We start from the raw sequence: 20,449 nt of genomic DNA on the forward strand, positions 1-20,449 counted from the left end.
TTAAAATTATAGACTGATCATTTCTTTGTCAGTGGGCAAATGTACAAAATCAGCAGGGGATCAAATACTTTTTTCCCTCACTGTAGGTGTTCCTTTTGTCCAGGTGGGAAAGGGCAGTGTGGAGTGTGATGAGATTGCGTCATCTGTGGATCTGTTGGGGGTGTATGCGAATTGGAGTGGGTCTAGGGTTTCCGGTATGATGGTGTTGATGTGAGCCATGACCAGCCTTTCAAAGCACGTCATGGCTATGGACGTTACAAACAATGCAAAAAAACAAACAAAATAGCACAGTTGGTTAGGAGCCCATAAAACGGCCGCCATCCCCTCTGGTGCCATTGTATCTTCTGTGAATCCAAAACGGCAGACAAATTCTGAAGATTGATAGAAAATATCCATATTTATTTTATGGTGGTTCTACATCAGGGCTCTCCTACCCTGTTCCTGTAGGTTTTCACTCGAACCCTAATCTAGCACACCTGATTCTAATAATTAGCTGTTTTAGTTACAACTGGGATTGGAGCGAAAACCTACAGGAGGGTAGCTCTCCAGGAACAGGGTTGGAGACCCCTGTTCTACATGGTCTTATGCTGAGCCACACTGGCTGCGTTTACACAGGCAGCCCAACTCTGATATTTTTTTCCCATGAATTGGTCTTAATCACATCAGATCTTTTTCAGAACTGATCTGATTGGTCAAAATACCAATTTATGAAAAACGCAGCCGTAGTCCTTTATCTGGCTTCGGTACACTGGCAATGTGGGCTGGGGAAGCTGAGACTCTTTGTGCTTATGGCGATGGGCTTGTCCTGTCTGCGGTGAACGGCCAGCTGGATAAGACTCTGCCCGAAAGTGGTGTAGTGCTTCTTAACCACCAACTGTTTGGTCCTCTTGCAGAAGATTTGCTGGTAATGCACGTCTCCTGGAAAGACATTGTTGTGGTTTTAACATTTTACACTTTTTGTGGAAGGGACGTAGGGCAACACGCCATTGTTGGTAAAGGTATCAACCGAATGGGACCGGCTAGCGTATTATTTAGGGACAATGACGGGACATTGGGAGCTGCTTTTGAGAGGAAAGATTAGTCAATAAAGTGAATGGGCTGGGGGGCTAAAGAAGGTGTAAAAGGTCTTAGGAAGGCAGTTCTTACACAGTATGAATTGTTGTATATGGGAGATTGAGGAGAAATTGCACCTCAATCGCTCTCATACACAGCAATACATTTACTGTCTAAGCACAACCCTGCACAACCAAAACCCCTTCCTCATCTCAAAGTACTTTCTGTAAACCTCCCGCAGCCCATTGACTTTGACAGATCATTCTTGTCAATAGTAGCCCTTTGCAGGGGAATTTTGTAGACATGTCTTTGTATTGTGTTTTGAGAATCTGCAGAGCGAAGAATGAGGTGGTTGTGTCATTAATGTTGTAGTTTTGATTTTATACCTTTCAGTGTCCCTTGCTGGTTTCTGTTCCAGAATCTTGTTGTGCTCCATAACCGCAAGGTGTGTCCGCTCCCTCATGCTTGTATACCCAAAACGCCCCCGCTTTGGGGTATTTTTCAGCAGGGCACTGTGGATTGACTCCAGATAACCTGAGTTTTACAAAAATAAAAGGTAAAAAGAGAAGAGGGGTAGACTAAATTGACTACATGGTCTGGAAGATACTCTGTGGTCCTCAGGCTACATCTAACCACCTGTAACCCCATAACACAAACACATACCATACAAACACTACCCAATTCATGTTTATACCATGCTTACGGTAAATTGAGCTATCTTAGCCGTCAGCTTGTAAGTATTTTTGCCAACTTACCTTCACCTTGTGCAGAGCTGGGGGTTGGAAGCACATGTTGGTGGAATCAGATTATGTTCCACCAACAACAAAATACACAACAACACACAATGTAACCACCCCATTAATAGTATTGATTGCTATTAGACTGGCTAGCTAAGCATACCTAACATGGACATTTCAATATTGTCAGCTTGCTGTTAGCTAACTAGCATCACTAAATTGGCAGCAAGATTGCTAGCCAGCTGAGACTGGCTGAGAACCAACTAACCAACCATAAATGATTTATACACATTCATCATTGCTACCAACACACAAACAGAGAGTGAGTTAGCTACAGTTGAAGTCGTTAGTTTACATACACCTTAGCCAAATACATTTAAACTCAGTTTTTCACAATTCCTGACATTTAATCCTAGTAAAAATTCCCTGTCTTAGGTCAGTTAGGATCACCACTTTATTTTAAGAATGTGAAATGTCAGGATAATAGTAGAGAGAATGATTTATTTCGGCTTTTATTTCTTTCATCACATTCCCAGTGCGTCAGAAGTTTACATACACTCAATTAGTATTTGGTAGCATTGCCTTTAAATTGTTTAACTTGGGTCAAACGTTTCGGGTAGCCTTCCACATGCTTCCCACAATAAGTTGGGTGAATTTTGGCCCATTCCTCCTGACAGAGCTGGTGTAACTGAGTCAGGTTTGTAGGCCTCCTTGCTCGCACACGCTTTTTCAGTTCTGCCCACAGATTTTCTATAGGATTGAGGTCAGGGCTTTGTGATGGCCACTCTAATACCTTGACTTTGTTGTCCTTAAGCCATTTTGCCACAAGTTTGGAAGTATGCTTGGGGTCATTGTCCATTTGGAAGACCCATTTGCGACCAAGCTTTAACTTTCTGACTGATGTCTTGAGATGTTGCTTCAATATATCCACATAATTTTTCTTCCTCATGATGCCATCTATGTGAAGTGCACCAGTCCCTCCTGCAGCAAAGCACCCCCACAGCATGATGCTGCCCCCCCTTTTTTCCTCCAAACATAACGATGGGCATTATTGCCAAACAGTTCTATCTTTGTTTCATCAGACCAGAGGACTTTTCTCCAATAAGTACGATCTTTGTCCCCATGTACAGTTGCAAACCGTAGTCTGGCTTTTTTATGGCGGTTTTGGATTAGTGGCTTCTTCCTTGCTGAGCGGCCTTTCAGGTTATGTCGATATAGGACTCGTTTTACTGTGGATATAGATACTTTTGTACCTGTTTCCTCCAGCATCTTCACAAGGTCCTTTGCTGTTGTTCTGGGATTGATTTGCACTTTTCACACCAAAGTACGTTCATCTCTAGGAGACAGAACGCGTCTCCTTCCTGAGCGGTATGACGGCTGCATGGTCCCATGGTGTTTATACTTGCGTACTTGTCACCTTTGTTTATTGACGGGTCAGACCAAGGCACAGCGTGATATACGTACATGTTTATTAAACCAAATAAACACAACGACAAAACAACAAACTAAACGAAACATGAAGTCCAAGGTAGCACACACAACATACCTTACACTGAACAAGATCCCACAACCCACTAGTGCCAATAGGCTGCCTAAGTATGATCCCCAATCAGAGACAGCGAGCAACAGCTGCCTCTGATTGGGAACCACACCGGCCAACATAGAACTACACATACTAGAATAACACCCATTGAATTAACACCACAAGCAATATACACACCCTGACTCAACATATAAGAGTCCCCTGAGTCAGGGCGTGACAGTACTATTGTTTGTACAGATGAACGTGGAACCTTCAGGCATTTGGAAATTGCTCCCAAGGATGAACCAGACTTGTGGTGGTCTACAATTTCTTTTCTGAGGTCTTGGCTGATTTTATTTTATTTTCCCATGATGTCAAGCAAAGAGGCACTGAGTTTGAAGGTAGGCCTTGAAATACATCCACAGGTACACCTCCAATTGACAGAAGCTTCTAAAGCCCTGACATCATTTTCTGGAATTTTCCAAGCTGTTTAAAGGCACAGTCAATTTAGTGTATGTAAACTTCTGACCCACTGGAATTGTGATACAGTGAATTATAAGTGAAATAATCTGTCTGTAAACAATTGTTGGAAAAATTACTTATGTCATGCACAAAGTAGATGTCCTAACCGACTTGCCAAAACTATAGTTTGTTAACAAGAAATGTGTGGAGTGGTTGAAAAACAAGTTTTAATGACTCCAACCTAAGTGTATGTAAACTTCCAACTTCAACTTTATATTGACAACGGTGGAATAGATGGCTATTTAGTAACATTAGCTATCTTACGTTAGCTAACGTCAGTCAAAGATAGAATGAACAAACATGTTTACTCTGCTGAAGGTAGCTACCAGTCTAGCAGTGACTACCATGGCATAGGCGAAACTGATTGACAGTTTCTATTCCAAAAGATAGCTATATGATTTAGCTGATGGATTTCAGACTTCAATACAGGACTGTAACATTAGCTAACTAGCTAACTTACCCAGCTAGGCTAGAAAGCTAGCTAACGTTAGGTTACCTCTAATTGAGAATCTTCCGTTTGGTTGTGATAAAAAAAAAAGGTATCGCATCACTTTTCAGCTGTAGTCGAAATGGGTTCCCCATCAGTTCAGCCTGAAAATCTTTGGCCACCACATCATTCTTGATAGCCGCAAGCCACTGGCAGAATTGGGGTGAAACTCTGGTAGGTAGAACGGTGAAAGGTAACACATTTTCACGCTTGTTTGTAATTAGCACAACCAGGGCCAGAACACCACATGGGCATGATGACAAAGATTAGTGAAAAAGTAACGTTTTCAAAAAAATCTTGCCTAGAAGAGTTCTGAGATTGATGTGTGTTGATCGTTCGAAGTAAACAACCATTATTCAAGTTTGTGGCCACGCCCCCTCTACCTAGCGGGCGGTATCAGCATTCGCTATGAATTTTATTTATTTATTTTATTTATTTATTTCACCTTTATTTAACCAGGTAAGCCAGTTGAGAACAAGTTCTCATTTACAACTGCGACCTGGCCAAGATAAAGCAAAGCAGTGCGATAAAAACAACAACACAGAGTTACATATGGGGTAAAACAAAACAAAGTCAAAAATACAACATAAAATATATATATATATACAGTGTGTGCAAATGTAGCAAGTTATGGAGGTAAGGCAATAAATAGGCTATAGTGCAAAATAATTACAATTAGTATTAACACTGGAATGATAGATGTGCAAGAGATGATGTGCAAATAGAGATGCTGGACTTTGTTGTTCATTGTGAGCAGACGAATACACAGGGAGTCGAAAGTTCCCAATTCTACCAGTGAAATGAAAATATGCTAGTTCTAGCTTGTGGTTTGGATAATTGTGATGTTTATGATAAAATGATGTAATGATGTTAATATAGTAATTACTATATGCAGTGGCAGAACCAGGGTGAACTTCCCCTTTAAACCACATTAGGAGGCCACTTTTGACGTCTGGGAACAATAAAAACAATGTGGGAGGGTCAAGTTGCCCTTCAATTCAATTGTGCACCTAACAAGAGACCGTTGTGTTTGGCTAGTGGTATTTATGTATTGTATAATGTCGACATTATATTGGGAAAGTTTTTTTTAGGGAAAACCTTCATTCAAACAGCGCATGATGACTGAATTGTGCATTGCAAAGTTAACTTTTGGGCAAAAGTACAAGAGTGGTTACTCCCTGTTTTACACAATTTTGTTATCTCTCCACAAACTGTTATATTGGGTGACGGGACAGATACAACACGATATACCATTTCTTGATTCTGCTGGGTGGGGAAGGTCTTCATTTTTTAAACGTAGCAAACAAATATGTTAGTGTTGGATTCTTTCAAATTAACTGTCAAACACAATTATACACTAGAGGGATTGATTGCAAAAGAAAGTGGGTGGTCTCAAGATTTTACTGATAAGTGGTACCAAATAACATGTCAAGAGGAATGGGCCTGATTTTATATACAATGGAAAGGTGCTCCTGATCGCCAGTCATATGACAATTCTAGTTGTTTTTTGTTTTTGTTATGGGCACAAGCACTGTTCATAGCACAAAGTGTTCACATCGCTCTTCTTGGCGAAGATAACATTTTACAGGTTTAAAACGTATTTCCTGCATTTCTATACATTTTGCCATGGGATGTTTACTTATTTGTTGTTGCCATTTTAAAGCTAATTTTCAGCAATTCTACACATTTTGTCATGGGGTGCAGAGAACATTTTCCAGTATTAAAGCTAATTTCCTGCAATTCTACACATTTTGCCATGTCTTATGTGTGTTCATGTGATATTTGAGTGACACAAACATTACAGCAAAATCAATTGGCTAAAAAACCTAGCTAAAAAACGTTAGCTGACATGGGCTAGTTGATCTGGACATTTATGACAAGTTATAAATAGCTCTCTAAGGTCTGCAATGACTGACATGACAAGAGAAAAACTGCTGATCCACTACCCAATTTCGAAATGGCACCTTGTGCATTCTACTATTACAAATTTCAGCAGAAAGTTGAAAGCCAGACCGAGTTTGGGAACCACTGGTATGGGGGACCATGAACCTTTCGCTCCCACTTCCCTATTGTGAGATGGCTATTTGTAATGGCTGTCAATGATATTACCAGTGGCGATATTAGCATGTCAATCTTGGTGATTTTATTTGTTTTAGATGCATGCCAGCAAAGCCACTACACAACACAACACTAAACAATACATTAATTGCACTATAACAGTGACAAACGGTGCCCAAAAACTGTTAGGGCTGAGTGGTCCTCTGTAGCTCAGCTGGTAGAGCACGGCGCTTGTAACGCCAAGGTAGTGGGTTCGAACCCCGGGACCACCCATACACAAAAAAATGTATGCACGCATGACTGTAAGTCGCTTTGGATAAAAGAGTCTGCTAAATGGCATATTATTACATGAAACTGTCCCAACAGCAGAGCTTTCTTTTCAGCACCATGGAGAGAATCCTTACCACCGCTACGCCTGGCTATCAGCGGATCCTTGTCTGGCAGTGAAACAGTTCATTCAGCCTCATTTTGTGACGAGTACAGAGTATACGAAGAGGCAGGACGCAGACGCAGGAATTAACAAGGTCAAGGTTTACTTAACAATGAGAAAGATAAATAACAAACATAGAGTAAACGACACAAAGCTTAACAATCACACACATCATACAGAACAGTCCAGGGCTAAATAGGGTTGGTGATGAGATGAGGTGCAGGTGAGCTGGAGGTGATTAGGGTGCGTTGGGTTTCCATTCCGGTGTTGCCGAGGTGGTGCGCTCAGACCGGTGGCTCAGTAGACCGGCGAATCAGAGCGCCGGAGGGGAGCAACGGGAGGAGACGTGACAGTACCCCCCCCCCCCGGATGTGCGGCTCCAGCTGCTGGACGTCGCCGGCCAGGAGGACGACCCCGAGGACGAGGAGCGGGCCGGTCAGGGCGGCGACGGTGGAAGTCCCGAATTAGGTTGGGGTCCAGAATGTCCCCAGCCGGAACCCAGCTCCTCTCCTCAGGACCATACCCCTCCCAGTCCACCAGGTAATGGAGCCGTCCCCCACGGAACCTGGAGTCCAGCAGGTCCCTCACCGCATACGCCGGACTCCCGTCAATGTCCCGTCAATGCCGGAAGACCTGTTTGAACAGGACCTCAGCGACCTGGAGAGCAGAAGGAAGACCAGTTAGTGGCAAAAAACTGCATGATTTGGAGAACCGATCTACGACCACCATGACTGTGGTGAAGCCGTCAGAACGTGGAAGGTTGGTGACAAAGTCTATGGACAGGTGTGACCAAGGTTGCTGAGGCACTGGGAGAGGAACTAGTTTGCCTGCCGGGGCGTTCCGAGGTGTCTTCGTTTGGGCACATACGGAACAGGAGTTGACATAGCGGGAGACATCAGAAGCCAAGGTGGGCCACCAGTATCTTTGGGCTACCAGTATCTTTGGGCTAGAGAATGCAGGGTGCGCGTAATACCAGAGTTCTCTGGCGTAAGGGTAGTGTGTGCCCAGATCAGCAGGCGGTCACGGACACTGGTGGGTACATACACGCGCCCCGGAGGGGCGTTGGCAGGCGCTGGATCCTCCTGAGCCGCCAGGCGGATGTCTTCGTCAAAATCCCAAACGACAGGTGCAACGATGAGAGACGAGGGCAGGATAGGACCCCCCAGATCCTTCCTTTCTCCGGTATGGTGCATCCTTGAGAGTGCGTCGGCCTTCACATTCTGGGATCCTGGGCGGTAGGACAGAATGAATTGAGAAATTGGGCCCACCTGGCTTGACGAGAGTTCATCCGTTTCGCTGCCCGCATGTGCTCCAAATTCCGGTGGTCAGTAAGAATCCGGAATGGATGGACTGCGCCCTCCAGTCAGTGTCTCCATTCCTCCAGAGCGAGGACCACCGCCAACAGCTCCCAGTCTCCAACTCCATAGTTCCTCTCTGTGGGGGTAAGCTTTTTAGAGAAAAAGGCACAGGGATACATTTTCTCTGGCTTACCGTGCTGCTGGGAGAGGACCGCACCCACACCCTCCTCCGATGCGTCCACCTCCAGGATGAAAGGACAAGATGGATCTGGGTGTTTTAGGATGGGCGCTGTGGAGAACCTCTCCTTCAGCCTCTTGAAGACAGCGTCAGCCTCAGGGTTCCAGGCCAGCTTCTGAGGCCCACCCTTAAGGAGAGAGGTGAGTGGGGCGGTTATGGAGCTGAAGGACCTGATGAAACGCCGGTAGAATTTAGCGAAGCCCAAGAAGCTCTGTAGGCCCTTGATGGTGGTGGGAACTGGCCATGACCTGACGGCGTCCGTCTTCACTCCTTCCATGAACACCCCCTGAGGACTGATCCGGTATCCCAGGAAGGAGATGGCCTGTTGGTGGAATTCGTATTTCTCCCCCTTCACCAACAGGCTGTGTTCCCGGAGGCGGAGTAGGACAACTCAGATGTCCCTGACATGCTCCTCGAACGTAGCCGAGTAGATCAGGATATCGTCGATGTACACCACCACCTGTCTACTCAGCATGTCCCGGAACACGTCATTGACGAAGGAATGGACCACAGAAGGTGCGTTGGCGAGGCCGTAGGCCATGACGCAGTATTCATAGTGGCCTGAGGTAGTGCTGAATGCCCTCCAGCAGGTCAATGGCACAGTCCCAGGGCCTGTGAGGAGGGAGACACGTAGCCTTTAATGAAGAGAAGACATCGGAGAGATCTGCGTACTCACGTGGAATGTTGGGCTGGAGGGCAGACTCCGGACTCTCCACTGACGTGGAACAACAAACCACCAGCAGGCAGGTCTTCCAGCATGAAGTGGACCAGGCTGTGATCCTCTTGGTGCTCCAATTGATGGTGGGTTGTGTAGTCTGAGCCAGGGCAATTCCAAGACGATCCAGTGAAGGGGTGACGTGACGATGTGGAATGACAGCTCCTCGTGGTGCTCCGGTAGTGTGGGAATGGTGATGGTGATGAGGAGAGTGACGTGCGTAATGGTGCCTGATCCAAGGGGTTTATTGTCCAGTGAGGTGACGTGTAGCGGAGATGGCGGTGGCATGGTGGGCAACACCCATTCAGAGACCAGCTCCCTATCTATAAGGTTCCCCGCTGATCCGGAATCTATCATAGCAGTAGAAGTGGAAGAGAAGGAATAACCAGTCACCGTTATGGGAACTAAATGGTTTTGTGATAGGAGCTGACGTAACACTCACGGAGCGGGGACGGGAGTCATACCGCCTAGATAGAGAGCCGCCAGGAGAGCTATGGAGGGGGTGCTGCCCACCTCCATGGGTGAGGACTCTGAAGCAGGGCGGCTTCCATAGCTCAGAAGGAGTGAGCATCGAGGCTCCGGGAGGTGTTGGGAACGCTGTCTCTCTCTCAACATGTCGTCAAGACGGATGGACGTGGTGGTATCAAGGTCCATCTCGTCGTCCCGACATGCGAGTTCCGTCTTGATGTCCTCCCGTAAGCCTCTCCTGAAGGCCGTGCGCAGAGCACGCTCATTCCAACCGGAAGACGCCGCCACCGTGCGAAAGCTCAGAGCGTCCTCGGACGCGCACCCCTCTCACTGCTGTAGATGGAGGAGACGCTCACCCCCGTCCTTTCCCTCCGTGGGATGATCAAACACCGCCCTGAACCGAGCGTGTTGCCGAGGTGGTGCGCTCAGATCGGTGGCTCAGTAGACCGCCGAATCAGAGCGCCGGAGGGGAGCAATGGGAGGAGACGTGACACATTTACTGCCTTTTTAAAAAACATAGCTGATATGGCTGACTTGCTTAAACAAATGTGGTTTCTACTGACAATTGAGATGTACAAACTATGGCATAAGGGATAAGCGGTTAAGAGGCAATCCGTAATTTCGATTAAGACATTAATGAGCGAGCTAGGACGGATGTAGTCAATATATATATTTGTTCAGGCTATAGACTACCTGTGCACCACCAAGTCAGAACAGCAGGCTAAGTTATGAGGGAGAAAGGGACCAAATTATTAGGGTGAGGCACATGGGCTACTAACAGCTTACTACACAACATACACTTAGTATTACTTTCTTAGCTACAGTATAAATATCTCCCTGGCATATTACATCATTTATGCAGCAGCATACAATACATTTTTGGACTTGTTGTGCTGTGCTCACTTGAACAGGAAGGTGGTGCGGCGGTCCTTCTTGTTGGCATATTTTGTCATCAAACTTTGTAATCAAAGTCTTATGGTGCTTTCAAGACAACTGGGAACTCTGAAAGAAAACAAGGTCAAATCATGACGTCATTGATCTTCAGGTCAGAGCTCTAGAAAGAGGCTTGAGTTCCCGACTTGGAATTCTGAGTTGGATAACCGTTCAAAACGTATTTTCCCAGTCGGAGCTAGTTTTTTTCAGAGTTCCCAGTTGTCTTGAACTCACTGAAGTCTGAGATTTCTCAGTTCCGAGTTTCCAGTTGTTTTAAATGTGGCAGAAGTCATGCTGGATTTACAGCATGGCCAATGTATTCAAACTTTTCTGGCCCATGGTGTTGCATGTGAATGTTTATCCTTTTAAGCTTGGAAAGGAGACCCTTAAACCCAGACTTGGACCACACACCCACTCTACTGAATAGCAGGCTAGTGATCGCAACTCTTGCAGTTAGCCACTGATTCCTTCCAAACCACTCATTGTTGAACTTGCAATTTCCAACTTGTTGTGTAATGTTTATGTCCAATGGCCGATGAGCACTGATACGTTTTATCTATAATTTATCTTCATATGACAAGGATTGAAAAGGATTTGCCAGTATATTGTCGACTTGATTCATGATGATGACTGCTTGTCTAGCTTGTCAATCAAAGCTACGGTAGATATAACGTTATTTGACGTCATTTTATCTGTGGCCAATGAGCTTGAGCATTCTTGGATGGGCACTTCTAATATAAAACCCATGACAGCACCCAAGGGGCTTGAATTTTCAAGTTCTTCCTGTAGATTTTGCAGTGACGTAGTGTCCCCATGAGTGACAGAACACTGAGCCAATCACGGTGCAACATGAGTACATTACCAAACCCTACGCTCCGTTTTCCGCTGGCTGCCCCACCACCACAGAAAGCACTGAGCTAGACTGAAACACCTGCATTTTGGAGCTGCCTTACTCAAGAAAGCAAAAAAGAGACCATGTTTGTATGTTGCTTTATTAACATTTTTACATTGTTTGCAAACTGATATGTGACACGTATTAATGCTCAAATAACATGCAAACAGGTGGGGCTCAAAACATGTGGGGCTTAGCCCCACCTGCCCTGAGTGACAGGTCACCACTGGGTATTACATGCCCTTAAAATACCCTTAAAAAATACAAAAGACAAAAAAGACAGCTCCTTGCAAAAAAAAGAAGACATTTTGAATAATGTAGAAACATTTGAATAAAAAATAGTTTAGTCCCCCAAATGTGTGTGTGTGTGTGTGGGGGGGGGGGGGGGTTAAAAATACTTTGGGCTAAACTTTTTAAATACCTGGTCTGCATACCCATTGTTGTATACCCATTGCTGTTTGAATTAATGTTGATAATTTTTTTAAACAAAATAACGTGACCAGCTAAACATTTTTCATTGGCACCCTAGTGACCAATTAAAAATTGGTATTGCACTGCCAAGTCAAAGGATTGCAAATGCGAGCGTTTTGGTGGCAGTTTTGAGCCCTGATAATATAACTATAATGTCACTGACACTTAGGTTAACACGACTCAGGATATGACCCAGATGCAGACACAGGAGACGGAAGGTTCAATACACAGAGTAGTTTTAAATCACAGGAGGCAGGCAAAGGGCAGGTCGAGGACAGGCAGAGTTTCGTAACCAGGTCCGAGTCCGACAGGTACAGGGCGGCAGGCAGGCTCAGGGTCAGGGAAGGCAGAAGTTCGTAAACCAGGTCAGAGTCAGATAGGTACAGGACGGCAGGCAAGCTCGGGGTCAGGGCAGGCAGAAATGGTCGGAACCGGAAGGACTAGAAAACAGGGACTAGAGAAACAGGAGTACGGAAAAAACACGCTGGTAGGCTTGACGAGACAAGATGAACAGGCAACAGACAAACAGAAAACACAGGTATAAATACACAGGGGATAATGGGGGAAGATGGGAGACACCTAGTGGGGGGTGGAGACAAGCACAAAGACAGGTGAAACAGATCAGGGTATGACATAGGTGACAGTTGGCAATCGCATATCACTATAGGTTCTGGTAATGCCATGCATTTTATGCATACGGTATATTGTGTATATGTATGTTATTTGCCTTGATGGAAAAAAACAGTTTTGGATGACAATGAATGTAAAGAGATGTCTCAGTGCAAGGCAAACCGTATTATGAGAAGAGACCATACAAATCTCATGAAGATATTTATCTAGCTCAGTCAGGTCACTAGACCTTAATAAGAGCATGGGAAATAATACAAAACACACACCATGCATACAACCATTATGTGAAATAACATATTATTGTATATAAGGAAATGTATTAGATATTTATTCTTAATGCGCTATTCAAAATGATACCTATTTTACTAGCGTCTCAATTCGTTTGTCTAGGAACACCTCATTTGAAGGCATTTGTGAAACAGAGCTACTGGTAGAAGCAGGATGTTGGTCATAAAGTCTAGCTGTCACACTAAGAGGGAGCATATGTAGCTCAAGGTTCTCCTGTCAATCGTTAAACCTCAGGACCATGCAGGTCAATCAATGGCTCCTCTCTCTCTCTCTCTCTCTCTCTCTCCCCCTCTCTCCTCTGTCCCAGATCACTGGAGGAGGGGAGAAAAAAAATCTATGGAGTTAAGTAATCAGTGGACGGAAGAAAAAGGGAAGGCCTCAGGCCCGCTTGGCTACCTGAGTTCCATTTCACGCATCAGCAGCCGCAACACAAACACACAAAACTCTGCTCGCCTTTCCTTCCATCCTAAACAACACACGCAGCCCTGTGACCTACTCCTCCCCAGAGGAAACTCCCAGAGCGCACTGCAGCCCACTAGTCTACTCGCCCAGCTGCCTTGTGACTGTTATTGATCTCCAGTCGAACACATCCAACACCCCGATACGACAGGCTTCTCCATAGTATACTTGTACGACCATCTCCTATGTCAGAGAGGCTGTGGTGCTATACAACTGTCCCTTTCCTCTCATTTCCCACTCTACTGCTGACATCATCAGCTAATGTACATGAGACAATCTATGCTGCATCTGGTCCGCACGTACAGCCTCTCTGTTCAATAATGAAACGTTTTTTATGGCCCTACCGTCCGCAAAATGGTTCAGTGAGCCATTTGACAAATTAAACAAAATGGCTCCACATAAAATGACTCATCACACTCAGTTCAATGGTCCCTGGTACATCCATGTAACTATGGAGGAGTGATCTGTGTTCATTCAGTACTTTAGAGGTATATTTCTCCTCATTCCATGGAGGGCCTAGTGTCTGGTTTTACCTTTCAATTAAGACCTAGACAACTAGGTAAGGGGAGTTCTTTACTAATTAGTGACCTTAATTAATCAATCAAGTACAAGGGAGGAGTGAAAACCCGCAGACACTCGGCCCTCCGTGGAGTCATAGACGATATGTAATCCAATCCATTGGCTCTTTTAAAGTAACATTTGTGGTTTTGAGTGTATTCCTTCCTTCTTGTAGTATGTGTTACAGTACCACCATGTGACTGGTTTTATCTTTAAGTGACCTGGATGGCCTGTAATGGGTGCAGGGTCACAGTGGGTGGTAGAAGGGGGAGCCATGGGTGGGTATTTGTTCAACAACTGTAAAATGCAAATTATTGTATACCCTGAACTACTGCTGTACTAACAAAGGACTCGAGGGAGACGTCAGCAGTGTTTACAAGGGGCCAGGGGAGGAGGGAGGATAGATGGCTTTGGCATTACATCTCAATAAGATGGATTTAAACACTAGATGGGATGGGACTATCCATGGATCCTATGGAACAACAACAACAACACACATGATCTCACAGTTAAGCTTGTTTTCATATACAGTATCTAGACAGACAGTGCCAATAAAATGTAATCAACTGAGCGAATACAATACAAGGGCTGATATGATGTCGAATTTGGAATGAACTTCAAAGCGACCAATGGAAACCAGGGTTGGGGTCAATTCCCTTTTAATTCAGTCAATTCAGGAAGTAAGCTAAAATACCAATGTTCCTCATTGAAGTGGAATTGACCCCAACCCTGGTGTTAACATCACATAGTGGCTTGGTCTTCTAGTGACCCTCTAAACCAGCCTGTCATCCCAGGTGGTTGATCGTGGTTGTCTGAGTGTTCCTTCCTGCCTCTCTTCACATGGTCCTAATGGGGCCTTTATGAGAGGGCAGGTGGACATCATCGGAAGCCCTGTCGCTTTAATCCCACTGACTGCTGTCAGGTCAGGATGGAGCTTCTGCTGCTGCTTTAATGAGTGTTTTGACAACATGGCTCCTCAGAGTCAGAGTCATCCCATTCTTCTGTGTTGTGGGACTGGGAGAGCAATGTGTTCCGTGGAGAGAGGTCGGTCGGCGTCAAGGCCGACTCCCATGGTTTGTGACGGTGGTGGTGAGATTACTCAATGGCGTAGTTTTGTTAAGGCTTTTCTCCGCCTTGAGCAGAACATGTTCCCAAGCGGCTTGCGCAGGGTCACCCTGATCCCTGCTTGCCCATTCTCTCCTCCTCCTCCTCCTCCTCCTCCTCCCTCGTTCTCCTCCTCCTCCTTCGTTCTCCTCTCCTCATCTCTGTGTTTTTTTTATGATGTTATCTTTTCACTCTCCTCCCACTCACTGCTGTTCTCTGAAGCTGTCTGGGGATGAACAGATCATTGTTTTTGTCCTTGTGCTGGTTACCAACACAACATGCCTAGTCAGGGTGTTTAGCTGTTTCCTACACAGCCCCCTTTGAAAGGAGGGCGGGTCAGCAGCAGGCCAATGCCGACTTAAAGACAATTTATCCTCTCCCAGCAACACTCAGGCTGGAGCCTAAATGTCAGTGTTCATTGGCATATCTGGACTGAACAATACTGAGCCCTGTTTGCATGTGATTTATAGATCTATGCACTATGCATGATTAATCTTCTTACCGTAAATAAAATCAACAAAACACCCTCCTGTTTATAGGCGAGACGTAACATAATGAAACATCTGAGCATGTGAACACAGAATGGTGTACAGCAGTTCAATTGCTTTGCTTTTATTGTATTACTAACGCAGGCAGGCAGTGAGCACAGTGTAGGCAGGGCCTTGACAAGATAAAACAAGTCCTCCTTTCAGCTTCATCATAAGTTGTGTCTGTTTTTGTCTTTATTTTCATTCTGATCATGCACCTGTGTGTTACACAAATCAAGAAGGAATGCTTTGCAGATGGGTTGATGAAAGCAGCTCTCTCTGGTCGGTGGGGGGGTGGAGGGGGGCTGAGTGATTGAGGAGAAGAAATGTTGCTCCTCATGAGGGCACTAAAATTGATGTGCTCTTTTGGCTCTGCCAGGGGTGACCTTAAAAATCAGAAACACTCGACGAAAGGCACGGCCACTGTCTCAACACTGATCAATCTCCATCGTCAGCTCCCGCTCTGTGCCATTCGCACACAGACACCACTATTCAAATAATACAGTCTGTTGGTAAAGCTGGTGGCGTGTCATCAGTAACAGGTTATAGCAACAGTCATGGAATCTGTTGATTCAGGTTAGCAAGCCCACTGTTAGCTTGTTGGGAAACTATCTATCTAGGCTGAATTGTTGAATAGCATTATGTCACCTTTGTGTGAAGGTATATCACCATTCTATTAAACATGAGAAATGTGAAGCACCACAGCAGTTTATTGTCCATAGCAATTGAATCTAAATGAACTACTCCTGAGATTGACTGGCAATGGGCATCTGACATTGCAATTTGCAATTAACCACATAGGAAGGAGTAGGCTGGAGAAGTATTTTGGGAAATAGAATAATACTATTTACCAAGAGAGTTTACATCTATATCTTTCGTAGCTGTCTGTTTACCACCACAAACCGATGCTGGCACTAAGACCACACTCAACGAGCTGTATAGGGCCATAAGCAAACATGAAAATGCTAACCCAGAGGCGACGCTCAAAGTGACCGGGGACTTTAATGCAGGAACACTGAAATCCGTTTTTCCTCATTTCTACCAACATGTCACCTGTTCAACTAGAGGCGAAAAAACTCTAGATCACCTTCCTCCACACACAGAGATGCAGACAAAGCTCTCCCTCGCCCTCAATTAGGCAAATCTGACCATAACTATATCTTTCTGATTCCTGCTTACAAGCAAAAACTCAAACAGGAAGTACCAGAGACACGCTCAATACGGAAGTGGTCCGATGAAGCAGATGCTGAGCTACACAGACTGGAATATGTTCTGGGACTCATTCAATGGCATTAATAAGGGAATCAATGAAATCATCCCCACAGTGACCGTACATACATATCCGAACCAGAAGCCATGGATTACAGGCAACATCCGCACTAAGTTAAAGGCTAGAGCTGCCGCTTTCAAGGAGCAGGACACTAACCCGGACGCTTATAAGAAATCCCACTATGCCCTTCGACTAACCATCAAACAGGCAAAGCTTTAATACAGGACCAAGATCGAATCCTACTACACCGGCTCTGACACTCGTCGGATGTGGCAGGGCTTGCAAACTATCACAGATTACAAAGGGAAACCCAGCTGCAAGCTGTCCAGTTACACAAGCCTACCAGACGAGCGAATTACCTTCTATGCTCGCTTCGAGGCTAGCAACGCTGAACCATGCATGAAAGCACCAGCTGTTCCGGATGACTGTGTGATCACACTCTCTGTAGCCGATGTGAGTAAGACCTTTCAACGACCATCATTAAGTTTGCTGACAACACGACGGTGGTAGGCCTGATCACCGACGACGATGAGACAGCCTACAGGGAGGTGGTCAGAGACCTGGCAGTGTGGTGCCAGGACAACAACCTCTCCCTCAACGTCAACAATACAAAGGAGCTGATCATGGACTACAGAAAATGGAGGGCCAAGCACGCCCCCATCCATATTGATGGGGCCGTAGTGGAGCAGGTCGAGAGCTTCAAGTTCCTCGGTGTCTACATCACTAAGGAATTATCATGGTCCACACACACCAACACATTCGTGAAGAGGGCATGACACCGCATCTTCCACCTCAGGAGGCTGAAAAGATTCAGTATGGGCCCTCAGATCCTCAAAAAGCTATACAGCTGCACCATTGAGAGCATCTTGACTGGCTGCATCACCGCTTGGTATGGCAACTGCTTAGCATTCGACTGCAAAGCGCTAAAGAGGGGTCAAGCTCCCTGCCATCCTGGACCTCTATACCAAACGGTGTCAGAGGAAGGCCCTAAAAATTGCACCAAGTCTGGAACCAACAGGACCCAGAACAGCTTCTACCCCCAAGCCATAAGACTGCTAAGTAGTTAGTTAACCAATAGCTACCCAGACTATCTGCATTGACCCTCTTTTGACTCATCACATGCGCTGCTGTTACTGTTTATCTATCCTGTTGCCTAGTAACTTTATCCCTAACTATATGTACATATCTACAATTACCTCATACCCCTGCACATTGACTCGGTACTGGTACCCAGTGTAGACATTGAGTATACAAACATTAAGAACACCTGCTCTTTCCATGACATACACCAGGGATCATCAACTAGATTCAGCCGCGGGCCGATTTTTCCTTGAGCGATGGTCGGGGGGGCCAAAATATAATTACAAATAATTTGTAGACTGCATTTGACCGCAACAATCCCAAACATATATAATATTTGACTAAAACATAATCATTTCAAGCCTTGTTACATTTGAATACGATCACATGTCTCTCTATTATGTGTGGGAATACTTGGGAACAGATTTCCAAAATTAAAATCACTTGGAGCTGATTTCCTGGTGTTTTTACAGTCTTTTATGTCCAACAATGAAATATATATATATATATATATATATATATATATATATATATATATATACAGTACCAGTCAAAAGTTTGGACACACCTACTCATTCAAGGGGTTTTCTTTATTTTTACTATTTTCTACATTGTAGAATAATAGTGAAGACATCAAAACTATGAAATAACACAATCATGTAGTAACATAAAAAGTGTTAAACAAATCAAAATATATTTGAGATTCTTCAACTAGCCACCCTTTGCCTTGATGACAGATTTGCACACTCTTGGCATTATCTTAACCAGCTTCATGAGGTAGTCACCTGAAAAGCATTTCAATTAACAGGTGTGCCTTCTTAAAAGTTAATTTGTGGAATTTCTTTCCTTCTTAATGCGTTTGAGCCAATCAGTTGTGTTGTGACAAGGTAGGGGTGGTATACAGAATATAGCCCTATTTGGTAAAAGACCAAGTCCATATTTTGGCAAGAACAGCTCAAATAAGCAAAGAGAAATGACAGTCCATCATTACAGTTTTGATGTCTTCACTATTATTCTACAATGTAGAAAATAGTAAAAAATAAAGAAAAACCCTTGAATGAGTAGGTGTGTCCAAACTTTTGACTGGTACTGTATATATATTGTTTTTGCTCAGAAAAGTTTGGGGGGGCAAATAAAACTACTCACGGGCCAGATTTGGCCGCCAGTTGAGGAACCCTAACATAGACTGACCAGGTGAATCCAGGTGAAAGCTATGATTCCTTTTTGATGTGACTTGTTAAATCCATTTCAATCAGTGTAGATGAAGGGGAGGAGACAGGTTAAAGAAGGATTTTTAAGCCTTGAGACAGTTGAGACATGGATTGTGTATGTGTGCCATTCAGATGGTGAATGGGCAAGACAAAATATTGAAATGCCTTTGAATGGGGTATGGTTGTAGGTGCCAGGTGCACCGGTTTGGTTCAAGAACTGCAATGCTGCTGTGTTTTTCATGCTCAACAGTTTTCCGTGTGTTTCAAGAATGGTCCACCACTCAAAGGACATCCAGCCAACTTGACACAACTGTGGGAATCATTGGCGTCCACATGGGCCATCATCCCTGTGGAATGCTTTCGACACCTTGTGGAGTCCATTCCCCAACGAATTGAGGCTGTTCTGAGGGCAAAAGGGGGGGGGGGGTGTCCTTAATGTTTTGTACACTCAGTGTATAGCCAAGTTATCTTATCTTATTCATTGTGTATTTATTCCTTGTTTCATAAAAAAAAAAGCTTTTCTCTCCGCATTGTTTGGAAGGGCACGTAAGTAAGCATTTCACTGTTTGTCTAAACCTGTTGTTTACGATGCATGTGACAAATACAATTTGATTTGATTTGATCTCTTTCAGGCCATTTCTCTCTCAGGAAAGGAGGCAAAGAAACCCTTTATTTACAACCTGCCCACGAATAATGATATATTTTTCTCCCTGGCCTTGCGTTGCATTGTTACTCAATAATTACTGTGGTCGCTGGAGAATTCTCATTAGGGTCTTGACCTTGAGGAGGCTCATGCACAATTGACATCTTAACTAAAGACCGGAACACTCTTCATTCCATTCCTCAACGCACAGCTCAGGCAAGCAGGCAGGCAGGGACACTCAGGGGTGCGTGCTCAGTCCCCTCCTGTACTCTCTGTTCACCCATGACTGCATGGCCAGGCACGACTCCAACACCATCATTAAGTTTGCCGACGACACAACAGTGGTAGGCCTGATCACCGACAACGATGAGACAGCCTATAGGGAGGAGGTCAGAGATCTGGCCGTGTGGTGCCAGGACAACAACCTCTCCCTCAACGTGACCAAGACAAAGGAGATGATTGTGGACTACAGGAAAAAAAAGAGGACTGAGCACGCCCCATTCTCATCGACGGGGCTGTAGTGGAACAGGTTGAGAGCTTCAAGTTCCTTGGTGTCCACATCACCAACGAACTATCATGGTCCAAGCACACCAAGACAGTCGCGAAGAGGGCACGACAAAGCCTATTCCCCCTCAGGAGACTAAAAGATTTGGCATGGGTCCTCAGATCCTCAAAAAAATTCTACAGCTGCACCATCGAGAGCATCCTGACTGGTTGCATCACCGCCTGGTATGGCAACTGCTTGGCCTCTGACCGCAAGGCACTACAGAGGGTAGTGCGTACGGCCCAGTACATCACTGGGGCAAAGCTCCCTGCCATCCAAGACCTCTATACCAGGCGGTGTCAGAGGAAGGC

At 45.0% G+C, this 20,449-nt stretch overlaps 1 long non-coding RNA gene across 1 annotated transcript; it reads right to left on the reverse strand.

Moving 5' to 3' along the window:
- Nucleotides 1-630: 630 nt before the first annotated feature.
- Nucleotides 631-4,682, reverse strand: LOC123492222. Its single transcript, XR_006661690.1, has 3 exons — nt 4,331-4,682; nt 1,440-1,587; nt 631-918 (listed from the first exon to the last, which is right to left on the reverse strand). It is a non-coding gene; the product is annotated as an uncharacterized LOC123492222 (long non-coding RNA).
- Nucleotides 4,683-20,449: the final 15,767 nt, after the last annotated feature.

The sequence above is a fragment of the Coregonus clupeaformis genome, chromosome 13 (genome assembly GCF_020615455.1).
Source record: "Coregonus clupeaformis isolate EN_2021a chromosome 13, ASM2061545v1, whole genome shotgun sequence".
Lineage (NCBI taxonomy): Eukaryota > Metazoa > Chordata > Actinopteri > Salmoniformes > Salmonidae > Coregonus > Coregonus clupeaformis.